Source organism: Zonotrichia albicollis, chromosome 4 (genome assembly GCF_047830755.1).
Source record: "Zonotrichia albicollis isolate bZonAlb1 chromosome 4, bZonAlb1.hap1, whole genome shotgun sequence".
In the NCBI taxonomy this organism is placed as follows: domain Eukaryota; kingdom Metazoa; phylum Chordata; class Aves; order Passeriformes; family Passerellidae; genus Zonotrichia; species Zonotrichia albicollis.
This window is the reverse complement of record NC_133822.1, coordinates 45771479-45786620: the sequence shown is the minus strand read 5'-3', so window position 1 is coordinate 45786620 and position 15142 is coordinate 45771479. Positions and strand designations below refer to the sequence as shown.

Genomic DNA, 15142 nt, shown 5'->3' with positions numbered 1-15142 from the left:
ATTTCCCACTCTTCAGCAAGGATGTTGGAAACCTGATGTCCTTAAGAGCCACAATACTTGTTAGAAAATGTTCTGTATGGCAATACATTATCTCAATGAGTTTTACTCAATTCTCTTAGAAAACAAAATCATTACAGGAAGACTTGAGACTAGTCTATAATCGTATATGTGGAGAACAGAAAAGTGAACACTGAAGGCTTAAAACCTAGCAGACAAATATGTTAACAGATAAGCATTTGGAGATAGGTGATTCATGCTGTAAATAATGAACCATGGTAGCACCTGAAGACAGCAATGGTGAATTCTTTAAGGAAGGTAGTTTATAAATCAAAGTCGTGATTTTCTAAGACTGAATCTCTGCTAGAAATAAGAATTTCTTCTGGGAACTCCCAAACCCTTTGGAATCATGCAGGTCAGACTGCATGGTTACATTTGTCCCTTCTGGCTCTCCAATCTCCTTGGGGTGTCAGGAAGGCAGGTGGGCTCTGAGTTGGGCTGACAGCAGGGTCTCAGAACATGGAGCTGAGCTAGAACAGACCTCTGGACGCTCACTGGCCTGTGGGGTATGCCTGCCAATTTGACTCCTGATCACAAGAGTAATAGTGAAAAGTCATCCTGTTTTAGCACCGACACTAAACACAGTATTTTAATTTCAGCACTTCACTTTCAGTGCCAAGAATAAGACTAATAAGAAATTTAAATCTGAGGTCTGCTCACTCACACAGAGGGTTTTGCAAGTATGAGCGCCACCTTCTATGATGTTTGTTCCATTTACTTTAGTTTAGTTTCCTATGGGTAAATATCTCTACAGCTTTGCAGATGATCCCCCATCAAATCTTTCCACATGCTGTCTAGGGAACACCTGGTAATTTTGCAGTACTCATTTGACATTAGCTTCTCTGTGCAGTTATTAGCCCGTGGCTTTAGAATAGGACTTTTTCAGTCATTACTATTTATGTTACTTCCTGTAATGTTACTGTTAAAAGCTACTAGGCGTTCTTACTGATCAGAATATAACAGTAATGTTGAAGGAGTTACGAAGAGCAAAACTGAACACATTTTACTTCTCTTGAAGATATATTTTGATTATCAGAATAAGCATATTTTAGATGAAATTAAATACTTTAATGTTTTTAATTTTTAGCCTATAAATGTACTTTTTCTTTGAAAATGAATTTTAAATAATATGATAGCAAGTATCTGCATAATCCTCTACAAATCCATGCATATTCACAGAAAAATTAAGAACTCATAGCAGCCGTAAGAGCAAATTACTTTTTATTGTTCATGGTACAGAGATTTGCCAACATTTTCCTATAATGAGAGACTTCAACTACAGAGTACATATATCTCCTCCATTTAAAAAATACTCCTTCATTGTAGTGTTCATTTTGTTTAATTTACCCTGTGAGAAAAATAGATTTGTGCAATGTAATATTTGATTGTGCCTATGTGTTCATATTTCACTGCTCCCTAAATGAACCAGAATATGTTGCAAGGTATAAGTAAGAAATTTTTAGGAATTTTCTTTTGCCCTGTCTCCTTCAAGATCCTTGTAGGAATTCTTCAAGTGATTAAGTGAACATGATCTCAAAAAGGCTGTGGTGAGTAAATGTGCCAAAGTAATAAAATACTCAAGACTGTTTCAAATTTGTATGGACTTTACTTTTCCACTCACTTTCTTGGCTCTAAAGTAAGAAAGCGTAGTTAAATGACTGATAGTATTAACCTGTCATACTAATTAAAAGTTATTTGAGCAGTCTGCAGATTACTGTTGGCCTTGAGGCAAGAAAATCCATCAGGTGAGCACACCTCATTATCATTTATAGAATTGTACTTTTTATTATCTGAGTTAATTTTTTTGGTGTAAAAACCTGCTACAGTTAGGACTTTGCTGTGCTGATGTCACTGGTGTAATGAGAGCATTTTGGCTCTGGTGGCAGGTTGAGGCTCTGCTGAAGCTGAGAGTAGGTGGGAATGTCAGGGGAGCTGTCGGAATTCACACCACCTGGCCATAATGCCATTACATATGTGCAGACTGGTGTGAGGTTTGCTCTGGCTGTTCTGCTGATACTGACAGGTGGGGGCTATATGAGAGTGAGGAATGTGTAGAGAATTCACACTTGCCCACATCTGGTTGCTTATCAGCCCTTCTGTACTTCTGCAGCAGGTGGACCTTATGCTTGGGCAGTTTCTGCATTAATTATAAAAATTGCTTATGTAGATGTGTGAGAACATTGGCATTTTTATCTACTTTGTGTGTTCTCTTTATTGAACATGAACTTAATGAAGGAGGAGCACTGAAAGAAAGAAGGAGAACCTTAAAAAGAACAGAAAACAAAAAGATAATGCTTAAGAAAGAAGAAATAGTTCTGCAAACTGAGTTTTTTTACTGTCATTGTTATTAGTGAATGTTCCCCCCTTGATTTCAGGTTCCGCAGAAGACAAATGTATAATTGCACATTTCAAGCAATTATCTGACTTGTTAAAAAAAAAAAGAAGTAGAGTATAAACCACTATGAAAATAACTGTAGCATAGTAAAATAGTTCACTCATTACCCTAACCTTGTCTGTGAGTAGCTAACAGATTCTCTGTACCCCAAAATTAGATGATCAGAATTGGATATTTATTGCCTGAGGATGCAAGACTTTCTTCATTTAGCTCTTGGTGCTTCTGTTGTGAAGGAGACAGATAAAAAGTGCAAAGCAACAGTATTTCTGATTTTTTTTTTGCTAGTGGTGTTAGTTGAGAAAGAAAAGCTTAGTGTTTTTCTGTTAGGATCACCAGTCACAGCTGCAGGTCTGGCATAGAAACTACAAAAGCCATGATGACTTGCCTTAGCTGAGTTGTTACAGAACACAGGGAGCTGTAGGATCTGCTGTGGGCTCCTTCATTTTCTCTTCAGGTTCTCAGCATTTTTCATTGATGCTCACTGAAGCTCTGTCCATGTACTCTGACCAAGCATTTAAGGGGATATAAATGGATAGCTCAGATGTATAAAACCTATGGAAGAAGACAGTATGTTTTGAATGTCTTATGATAGCTCCTGAAAAAATATTGAAATCTTTGCCATAGACTACTATTTGAAGCCACTGGAATGGTTGAGAAATCTCATGTACAGCAAATAGGAAATCAGAACAGTGTTTTGGTCAACAACAGACTTAACATGTATCAGCACCATATGAAAAGCCCTTCTCTGAGGCTGTCTGAGTCACAAAGTTGTTGGAGGGCCAAGTTCAGTTTTGTCTATAACTGTGGGGGCAAATATGGTCAAGTAACCTCATCTCCAGTCTTCTTTTTCTGTCTGTAGGAGATACTCAATGACTTCCTGACTCCACATGATATATATCTATAAATACATGGTACAGAGACTGCTTTGCTCACTGGAACTACAGTATACTTTACAAAAGAGGCCCTAATTCTTGTGGTATCTGTTCTGTGCGAGTAGTTAAGAAGTTCTTAATCATATGGCTTCTTTGTATTAATTAATTTTTTAAAGTAATTACTGTAGTAAGTAGCTGCTTACTTGAAGTATTATTAAAAATGAGACTATTTGCAAGAAAAGGCTGACTGAAAATAATGAAATGGAGGGAGCAGTATAGGGGAAAATGAGAACAGAAAATGTCGAAAACTGGAATCTATGATCTGAGTTACATTTTTGATTCACAGTGGTAAATTATTTGCTTGAGTGATAAGGCCAGTAATGCACCTGTGCAGTTTGAAACAAAATTTCAACTGCGGCGTGAAAGGAAGTGCCCATCCCTGAGATGAGAAAGAGCACACAGCTTTCCTTTCAAACATGGTGACAGACAGCAACCAGCAGCCTGCTCTCTCACGCAAAGTGGCCACGTTTCTGCCCTTCATCACCCCATGGCAAGTCGCAGTGCAGTGTCACGTCATTGTGGCTCCCTGCAACCCAAGTGTCAGCACAGCCCTGGGAGTGCATGGCTCTGTTCCACTTAGTGTCTGGCTTCTCACAGCATTGCACTCTCCTTCCTGTCTGAATTAAAAGGGAAAAAAGAGACTTCATCAAGTGTGTATCTCGTGTCTGTAGGCTGACAGGGTGGTCCAAGCCATTCATCAGTTCTCCTAAAAAGTGATGTGGAATTGAGAAGAATTACATACATCTGGAGGGCCCAGGTTAACTCAGCACAAGTGTCCATGGTGTAGTGAGTGTGGGTTTGTACAGGGCAGGAACCAAGAGTGTACAAAATCCTAAGACCTTTTTTATGTATGTAATATTGCATTATGTAATATTTCCAGAACAAAAAAGTTTCGCCCCATCCTTGCCTCTGTCAAATGTTTGTCAATAGATACAGAAATTATTAATTAGTTGATGTTCTTTGCCTGCTTATTTGTCCTTAATTTTTCTTCATGTTTCTGTCTGTACCCTGACACCAAGATCAGAAGAATCTAGTTTCTCCATCTGTGTGCTCACCAGTTCTCAAAACTCTGGGACTTCCTGTGAGCCAATACATTTTACTAATCTAACATATAAATAAGGTGGCAAAAGAAGATGGGCAGTTTAGAGCTGTACTAATAAGCAGAACTATTTCATAGCAGGAGCCCCTGAATGTTAAGGAGATTGGAGAAAGTTTGTGGAAAGAACCAATAAGCCCTTCAATCAGGTCAGTTCCTTACAGCTCTCCCCCCTTCTCCTTTTGATCTTGTATATCCAAAATCATGCCCATTTCTCTGTTGCCTCAGGTTACCTCATGAAATACATATTCTCTTAATGCAATTTTTGCCTCTCCATCCATTTTCTTAAACCACAGAGCCATCGCTTTGGGACTGCCACTTTAAACACTAGTGGTCAAGACAGGTACCCTAGGAGTCAATGTATTTCCTTCTAGCAGTAATGAATTTATTTTTTTTTTTACTTATAACTGAATGCCTGGCCAATTACAAAATCATTTAGAAGACACAGCTCTAGTTTTTACCAGAGACAAATGATTGCTCCTTGTTCTGATGTCAGCTGTGGGATTGCTAGTTAGGTTTGACCATAGGGTGAGTGCTTTGCATGAAAATCAGCTGTGCCTCTTCACTGAAGGAACACGCTCAGTTTCCAGAAGTCCTCTGCTGAGTCCTTACATTGCGCTGTACTTTTCTACCCTTGTCTTGCATGCTTTGCTAGTCCTACAGCTTACATTATTTCGATCCCTATGCATAGGAATGTGTAGTTTCCTAAGAAAACAAATGACCTTTCTCCATTATAAAGTCTGCTGTTCTTTGTGTTTCTGCATATTCATGCCTATATGCAAGACTGTTCAATAAGCATTCATATAAAATACAGGTGAGCTTAAATATGACACATAGAGGCAAGTTTCAGAAGAGAATAAAATCAGCCAGAAATAGGCTGATGCTTTACCTCAGTATGTATAATGTGGAATTATGAATTTGCTTCAGATCTATAATAAAATTGGTAATGTGGGGATTTTGTGTCTTCTTTGACATTGAAATGGTAATATCTCCAAGTTTTATTAGTTAAACAAAGTTATGCATAAGAAACGTGTAGACTAAAATCAGCTCTGGACTGATACTGTAGTAAATCTCTAGTATAGCTTTGTACTCCAAGACAATTTTGCTAATATGTGTTCTGTTATTATATGGTAATAATATATTACCTTGCCAATATAGGTCATTATATGATACAGTCAGTATCATCAATTTTAAGTTGTATTTGGATGTGCACCAGGACCCAGCTTAGCTGGAGATAGGGAATTAGCATATTGTTTCTTTGGGAATGCCCTTGAATGTTCTCCAGTAGCTGTCTTGTGTGAGACGTGAGCAGCATTGTTTGCAGAAAGGGTGAAATTCTGTTTCAAACAGCATGCAGTAATCCTGAGTTGCTGTGCTTTTTTTAAAACCCCAGGAAAGCCCTTCAGGATCATTTTTCAGTGAGCAGCAAGCAGCAGTGGTGGGCAGGTTTGTCACCTGGGAAGTCAGTGCTAGGTCACTTACAAAGCATCTTGGTAGAACTTCAAACAGGGTCTGTATGGGAGGCCAGGTCAGAATCTAAACTCAGGTTGTGGCTGAAGATTCCACCAAGGAAAGAAAAGTGAACCAAAGGTCTTCCTCTTTCCTCTGCACAGACGTTGAGGGCAGAGTGTGATGTGCTGAGGGAAGACATGAAATGTAAATGGTCCCAATGTAAATGATCTAAATTTGGCTTTTTTCCCCCCATAGTTTTATTTGTTTCCAGAAGATTATTTCAAATTTAAATACAGATGTGACTGCCAATGTAATTGAATATTAAATGCTTCCAAAAATCAACCTTGGTGTGACCAACCAAGAGAGACAGGTAGCATGACTCTCTATTAATATCTTATGCCAAGGAACATTGTGCCACTTGTTAAGATGACTGGAACAAAATGTTGCTTTCTGGAACAAAGCTTAGAAATTGAGAAAATTGCAATCAATCAAATACAGCAACATTAGTGAAACTTGGGTGAAAAATCCCACAGAAACCTAGGAACTTGACTGTGTAACAATCTCCCATTACTGACCATTCAGCTCTTTTGTAATCCTGTTGTGAGGTTAGTTGCATTCTCATCACACTTTTAATCAGGACTATTGTGAGAATTAGAATTCCATTGAAATGTCCGTTAACTGTTGTTTGAAGGCTTTTTTGTTCAGTATTTTTTTCTACCAATTAAATTTGAAAATGTTTCCATCTGCATACAGTGTAACATATTTTAATATAATTACTTGTAGTGGTCACATCAGACATAGAGGGGAGTATAAAATTTTTCTTTGGCCTTGGCAGTGAAAGATGGCATGCAACAAAGATGCAAGGACCACTGGTCCATATCAACCTATGCCTTTGTACACCTAGGGCAAATGCAGCCCATGATAGCAGATTTGGGTACAGGACCCAAAACAAAAAGCTAATCATACAGCTTGCTTACATACTCACTTCTCAGTTGATGAGATCCTTCACTGTTGAATAAGTTATTTGAAATATATTTTACTGTACGTTCACATAGATATGGCATCTTAAACCAGGTTTGTTACATGAATTTTGTAATAAGTGGTATTGTCAGGATCTGTTTATTTCCCATGTAAGAAGCAGCAGCTGTGTGTGCACCTATACTTTTGTGTGTGTTAAACTGAATGGCCTTTTTCTGTTACATATTACATTGTCCTGTATGCTGCATTTTCAGTATTTTTTCCTGTTTAAAAGTTGGCATCACACCAGGCAGGAAAAGAAGAGCTGTTATTATGTTAAAACTTGCAAAAAATAATAATAATTTATTTTACTTTTTATTTTGTTTTCACTGTAATACAGTAACTAATTACTGATTTTTTTTTTCTTAATGAAGAAAATTATTTTTTTTCTTAATCAAGAAAATATCTCTACCATTATAATCTCCTTGTGACCTATAGGCTCAGACAGAAATCAAAACCATTATTGTTGAAACTGTAGCCATCATGTTGGTCTTTTTGTCTTGAAAATCAAGAGAGCAAAACATCACTTAGCTTTGTGCACAAAAAGGTGAACAAGAATCATAAGAGCTGGGAAAACTGAAATTACTCTGATGAGAGAAAACACATTAAAGCTCAGGCTCACAAAGTATTTTAAAATCTAGATTTAGTAGATATTAGCAATTCCTAAATGCTTATGTCAATATGTGTCATAGTAATCTAGGAGGAAAAGTCACATTCCTAGTAATAGAGATTTTGACAATTGCTGTGGAACAAAGGCTGTTCTTTCCAACACTGGAAGAATCCAAAATAACCATCTTAAATTAACTGTTGCTTACTTTGGATCTTTTTTTGTAGGGTGAATAGGGGCAGCTTCTCATGTCCCTTTAGTAAGTGTTATTGCACTGATTGCTTATTTTAATTATTCTTTGAAAACAATGCAGTGTTACAGAAAGTCATGTGAACTTCTCATTCTTCACCAAATAATATGTAATATACTGTGATAAATTTTTCTCTGAGTTATGTACGTACAAATCTGGATTTGTTATATTGATATCAATGTCATATTTCACTTTATGTGTTCTAGTGGTATTTCTGCTGGTAGAATGTGGCCTGAATGTTTTTAGATTAAAAAATGTAAAAGGAAACTAGAAAAAACATCTAGTATTTCTACCCTCATAATTTCCCTTGCTTAAATTAGGTAAAAAAAAACAGTGAAGGGTTTGTTTCCTTTAAATATCTACTTTCATGGCTGTTAAGCTGATTTTGGAAGCATTGAGACCCAGTAAAAGTGCTTGTTTACTTCTTTCTCTATTGCACAGAATTCTACAGAAGGTCTTTCTGTTTTGTCCTGCAGAATGTTTCTCTCATTTGAAAGGTTTTTTTTTATACCTCTTGTAATTTTGTTTGCCTGTTCATTGTTGCTGAATTATGAAGTTGTTACGGTTGGGAAAGACTTGAGTCCCACCATTAACCTGGCATTACCATGTTCACCAGTAAATCGTGTCCTCAGCTGGCACATCCACATTTCTTGACACTTGCAGGCATGGTGATTCCACCTGTTCCCTGAGCAGCCTGTTCCAATCCTTGACCATCCTTTCAGTGGACAAACTTTTTCCTACTCTCCAGCCTAAACTTCACTGGCACACCTTGAGGTAATTTTATCTCATCCTGTTGCTTGTTATGTGCGAGAACAGACTGACCCTCACCTGGCTCCAGCCTCCTTTCAGGTAGTTGTAGAAAGCAATGAGCACTCTCCATGAGCTTCCTTTTCACCAGGATGAATATCTCAGAGAAGTCTTCCAGCTAATTCTTGTAAAATAGTACCAATGGTGCACATCTCCTACCTCCAAATCAAAGTAGCTCAAATAATTTCCATCACTTTGTTCATTCTGTTATGGAACAACAAGAATCCTTGCTTATGGGAAAATTATATATTAAAACAACAGTAAGTTTTATTTTATCTGTTATATCTGTTCTTGTCCATTCATTTTCATATGAATTGTAGTTTACTGTGGTCATATACTGTTGTTTGCTTGTAGCTTTGGTCATAAGCTGTGTGTGGAGTGGGTGCATCTGTGTAAAAGTTAAATAAGGCATCCAGTGATTTCCATCATCTCACCAGATGGGACATCGAGTTTTGTGTTGTGTCAGTCTGGCCAAATGTGAAACAGATCCATCCATGAAAGTTGAGGGGGAGCTTTTGCTCCTTGTTTACAACTTTAGTAGTAAGCACAGATTTTTTAAGATGTGTTCTGAGTATTTATTAGGCTGTGTAAACAAGTATACATTTATGAACATAGGTACATATTTATAAAACCAAATTAAAAGAAATAGTTAGTTATTCTTTTGCCTTCAAATACGAGAACTACAGCCACAGTTTCATTTAGCCTTCTCAGGCATGCATATGTAGTTTAAATATTGTGGGGTTCTAGACTTGGTGATGTGAATACTGTGGCACCAAAACAATCAGGTATTCCAGCTGTGTATCACTAGTCTGCAGGACTAATGGTTATGTATAGCATATTTTTCTCACTTCAAGACCTTTAAATCTGAAACAGATTTCTTTTGCATTTTGCAACACGCCATATCGTTTTATATTGAAAGATAAATTTGAAGAAAAGTATAGCAATAAAATTTATCCTTGAAAAATTATTTAATATCTTTGTATGGCTGAGCTGTAATAAACAACATTATTATTAAAGGTTAATTTTTGGAAGAGAGAGGGGAAGCTGGAGGAAAACAGTAAATACTGAAGTGAAATGTATCTGTCTTTGACTTTTTTTATAAGTAGCTAGATGACTATGAATTTTGAAATTTTTTTCCTAACTCAGAAAAACTAAAAGATGAGAGGGTTTTAAAATCTATTTTGAAAGATCATTTGTTGGTTAAACTGAGTCATAGGAACTTATATTTAGCTTTTAAGGGTTTTTTTTGTAAATCAGAGGCAAGTGAAGAATATTTAGATAAATGATGGAGAACCTGTCTACTTGTGACTGGTACAATTTTATATTAAAGAAGAGCAACGCAATTGTTATTCAAAGTATGACATGCTGTCTAGTGAGATAATGAGATTCAATTGAATATAGGCTAAACTTCATTATCTCAGACTTTTTAAAAAATAAATAAATTAAAAAAGAAAAATATGTGAGGTTCAGATGTAAGGCCGTAGCATTCAGCAAAAGCAATACAAGACATAAGCATTTTCTGTGTGCTGTGGAAAGGGCAAAAAGAAAAGCTCTTCCTGTGGAAAGATGCATATGAAATTCTTTTTGGTGATTGAGGAGGAGTTAAAATTAACATAAATAATAAAGTGCACTTGGGTGGGATCAGAAGTCTCAATGCTGCATCTGAGTGCAGGAAAGCATAAATCACTGCAGGTGTAATTATGAAGGTAATTGCAATGCGGTGTAAGTAGTACCAAAAAATGAAATAAAAAAAATTGCAAAGGAAATAAAATCACGAGCAGCCAAAAGACAAAAAGTTTGTGATAAATGGTTCATTTAGACCTGCAGTGCTGTGTGGGCAAAAGTGGATTGCAATCATAGCCATTTCAAAAATGAAAACATAAGAGAAAAGGAAATTGGACAGAAATGGCATGGAAATTACAGCCTTTGATCCGTTTTTGAAGAACCTTTTATGAGACATCATCGTGAGTGGGCAGCAAATTCTTTCCAGTCTCCTCTTAAAGTACTTGTGAAAGCTTGGAGTCCATGAGACTGAAATAAACGTTTTAGCATGGATTGTGGGAATGTATCCCTCTCTTTTGACCTTTTTAGCTTTTATAGGCAGCATAGAATTGCATTGAATGTATAGTGTGATAATATAGAATATATAATATAGTCAATTACATAGAGCATCATTTACAGTGATATAGAAAGTGTTTTCTCTAGTAGCACTATGCTTTTTTATTAATTCCCTATAAAAATGAGGAACTGTAAGTGGGGATAGACTACATGTTTTTAAAGATTTGTTAGGCAGAAGCACAGATGGGGTTTGCAGCTTTTGTAACTCTGAGGGCTGACTTGATCTGGGCTGAGCAAGTCCCTGTTTAAACTTGCCACAAGCTGTGTTGCTGGGGAAGGCTCTGTCTTTTTTTTCTTAATACTGCATCATTTTGAACCTCCTGGGTTATCCTGCTGTCTTGAGAGAATTACAATGTCTCAATGTGAAACTTCAGTGTACATGCAGAGAAAAAAGGTAAATTGTGAACATGAATAATACACTGTAATTTCCATAGTCCAGCTCTGCACTCACTCAGATTGATCTCTGAGGCTATAAAACAAAGATGATCATAGTCTGGTTCAGTCACTAACAAAATATCAGTAATGCTGCTGTAAAACATTAATGTTATGGATGTGTTTGGCAGTACTCCTTATTAAATACCAGTAATTAAAATCAAAATACATTGGGTTAGCTATCTCATTCTGTAAAGCCTGAGTAATTAGCTTTCAGGTAATTGGTCAGATTAGTAACTGTACATAAAATGATTATTGTTGATGAGAAGAAATATGTTACTTCATGATTTGAAGGATCATGAATGCTGTCACATAAAAGAATAAGTACACTATTTTACATTTCAGTAAACAACAGCTGGATTCTTCCAAGAGTGCTGCTTAAATCAGATTCAAGCTGCCTGAAGCAAAATCCCTATTTATTTCCTTATTTTATTTGACTTGACTGGGTTCTGTTTTTATTAACATTTTCTATCTGAACTTATGAATTAGAAAACCTTTTTATTCAGCAGAACAAGTCAAGTTGTTTTAGAATTTGTGAAATTTGGGATCTCTTTTCATATTTTTTTAACCTTTGTGTATCATTATTAAGGTGGAAAATACTCTCCATTATATCCAGATAATGATTGTAGGGAACAGTAACAAAATTAATAAAAATGTTTACTCCTATATAGCCTATTTGATTTTCTATTTCAGACTATTTGATTATTAAATGGAAGGTGGAGACAGAGCTGTATTTTGCTGTTGGAGTGCTGCTGTTATCATTATTAATCATTTATATAGTCAATGTGTAGCTATTGTTCTCGTCTTAGGCAAATAAAAAATGTCATCCACGCCCTGAAGTGTTTGCAATCTAAAATTAGACAAAAGAGGTAACAGATGATAGCAGTCAGCTCTAGGAGTGGGAGTTTCAGAAGAATATGTTATTGTTTTCCTGCTGTCCTTTTACCACTTTCTGTTTGAAATGCTTTCTCTCAGCAGACTGCTGATGTGCTGAGGGTAACGCTGTGCCCCATCCTCCAGACCATATTAGGTTGGTTAAGCAAGATTTCTCCGTTCTGACAACTCCCAGTTACCTTCTTGTCCTTCATGTGCCTGAAAATCATTTCCAGGATTACGTGCTCTGTCACCTTTGCAGGGATAGAGGTGAGGCTAACAAGTCTGTAGTTCCTTGGGTCCTCCTTCCTGCCATTGTTAAAGTTTCAAGTGGTGTTTCCTGACCTCCAGTCTTCGGATGATTCTACCAGTGGCTCCACAGTGCTTCAAGATTATCAAGAGTAGCCTAGAAATGGCAGCAGGCAGCTCCCTCAGCCTTTGTGGGTGTGTACCATCAAGAACAACAGTATTTCCTGGCCTGATCACCTTCCTCCAACAGTACATTTTCTTGTTCCATGTTTTCCCTGTGGTGTCAAGGGCCTGGAATTGCAGAAGACCAGTGTTCTTAGTAGAGACTGAGGTGCAGACAATATCAAGTACCTCGGCCTTTACTATGCCCTGTGTCACTAGGTCCCTTGGCACACTTAACAGCAGGCTCACATTTCCCCTAGTCTTCCTTTTCTCATTGCATACTTATGCAAGTTTTTCTTGTTGTTCTTTGCCAGGTTCAGTTCCAGGTAGGCTTTCACTTTCCTAACTGCATCTCTGCATGTTAATCTAGAATCTCTGTATTTCTCCAAGTGTCCCCTCTCTGTTTTTGACCTCTGCATGCTTCATTTTTTTTGCGTTTGAGTTTTGCTGGAAGCTCCTTTTTCATCCATGCAAGCCTCCTGGCATTTTTTCTGGCTTGCTGCTCACTGGGATGGAGCAGCTGTAGCTCCTGCAGAGCACAGTCCCAGCTCTCACAGCTCTCCTCAAATGACAGATGCTCCAGTCCTTTTATGGTCCTCCTGTCTGTTCTCTGGGAACATTGCAGTGTGTCCATGTCTCTCCTGAACTGGGAAGCACAGAACTGGACACAGTACTCAGATATGGTCTCAACAGTGCTTTTCTTTTCAGGTGGTCATAACAAGGTGTTTAAGTAATGGATGTGGTAAGGAGATTGTGATTAACACATGACTCATAAGGGTAAGAGAAGTAAAGTTTGCAAGAAAGAAAAGAGAATGAAAAAAATCAGTCTGAAGAGTCAACAGAGGAGAGTCAGTGGGATAGAAAGCACAACTAATTGGAAGCAGCAAAATAGAGCAGAAGGATGAGATACATATATTGGGAAGGTGAGTAGGAGGGTGAGGATAAGAGGAAGTGGCTAAAGCTTGATAAAAAGTTAATTGAAGGCAATAGGAAACTTTAATGTTTATTTCAGCAAATTCTTGTTAGGGAACAGGTTGTAGAAGTGGCAGGTTGTTAAAAATAAGGTACACCCTGTCTAGACTTCAGATTTCCTAAAGTTCAACTATAACAAGTGCCTATAAAGTGACTTTGAACCTGATTTCTTGGATTGGTGGCTGATGATTGCTTTGGTGCCTCAGTGGGATGTGCTTGGAAGAGTGACCGAGTCAAATGATCGGTGTTTCAGAAGGATGTTCTGATTTTCAGGGTTAGTTCTTTTAGTGGAATAATCCTCTACCTGGTTGTGGCTGGAGGAGATTACACAAATGCTCCAAGGAATGAGAATATTACTGTCTCTTCAGAACATAGAAGAGCTCTACAAAATGAAGACAGGACCAAATGAAAATTTAAAATTTCCATGTCCTCATAGGAAAAATGAAAGTCAAACTTTGATTAACTGCTTAAATTCCACACATTTTTATCCTAAGCTACTGAACTGTTTAGAAACTTAAATGGTTCTAATAAGGATAGCACGAGGTCTGAGCAGATTTATTTTATGAGAAAAGTATCCCATGTTTTGTGGGCCCTAAATTCTCGTAGGGCCACCTTTTATCCTTATTTTTTGAGTAATTACTTGATTTTATTTTTAAAGCATTTCCATACATCTAGTCTGTTACTTCTTATAACTAACTTGAGATTCAGTTCTAATGTGTAAAACACATGCCAGTGATTTTGCTGCTGCTATAAGCTTCTTCAGCCCTAAATCTCCCAAATGTGTTTGGATTCCCTATTGAAATTCCCTTTTTAAGAAGTATTGGCTATAGTCATCTCCAGATAGCTAATGAAAAACGTAAAATACAGCATGTCTGTATTTTGTCTTTTTAGAAATGCTATGATAAATACATTTTTTTGTTTAAATTCACCAACCTCTGCATATTCTTTGGTTTTCAAGTTGGAAAAGCATATTCAATATGTATTAAAAAAAAAAAAGAAGAAATATTTCCAAAATTCTAAGTTATGAAATGCCACATGCTCTACTATACTTAGGAGTTTGTGGAATGTGTTTGAACAAGTGGCATGTAAGGTCCCCTGTAAAGTAGAGAGAGGATCAGAATTAATTCCAAAGGCTAGGAACAAGTGTAGTGCTTGGCAATATTCCCTTGGCTTCCTTTCCTTCAAATCAGGACTGTTGTTACACTATTTCTACTGAAACATAATTGCAATCCTGTAAGTACAGATATCCGTAGTATCTCCAGTGTAAAAGACTTTTCTTCCAGAACAGAACCATATTAGCTGTAATAGGTATTAACATAGCTATCTTAGGATAGCAAGTAATAGGTGAGCAGAAGAGGGTTCACAGATGACAGATTGATAACTATGGCAATAGCGTTCAACCAAGGATTTCGTATACTTCCATAGGATTATGTGGCAATAGGGAATGAGGTAGATTTCTTGGCCATTTCTCAGTTTCTCATATCTGGGGCTATATGAAAGCATTACAGCTCTTGAATACAAAGTAGGGAATTTCTTTAGTGGTAGCCAAAAACTTATTGTGTTTTATTTGTTTTGTTTTGAGGAGGTGATGGGATACTGGGGTCAAATCATTCTTTCCCATTCCTACTAGAGTATTGTTTTATGTTAAGGGTTCTTATCTTCTTTTCAAACTTCAAGAAGAAAACATGAAAAATAGCTTTTATTACCCTTCTGTGGTATTTGT

General features: G+C 37.0%; 1 protein-coding gene across 7 annotated transcripts in view; it reads left to right on the top strand.

Annotated features, from left to right (window-relative positions):
• The window catches only part of SYT1 (synaptotagmin 1), a 336909-nt gene that overhangs the window by 162583 nt on the left and 159184 nt on the right, over window positions 1-15142 (top strand). The window contains exon 1 of one of the 7 annotated variants that reach the window (XM_074539686.1): window positions 11136-11139. The exons of the other annotated variants lie outside the window; for them this stretch is intronic. The gene's annotated coding sequence lies outside the window, so the exon portion shown is untranslated. Of the gene's footprint in view, window positions 1-11135; window positions 11140-15142 lie in introns of those variants that run through there. 7 annotated transcript variants of the gene reach the window in all.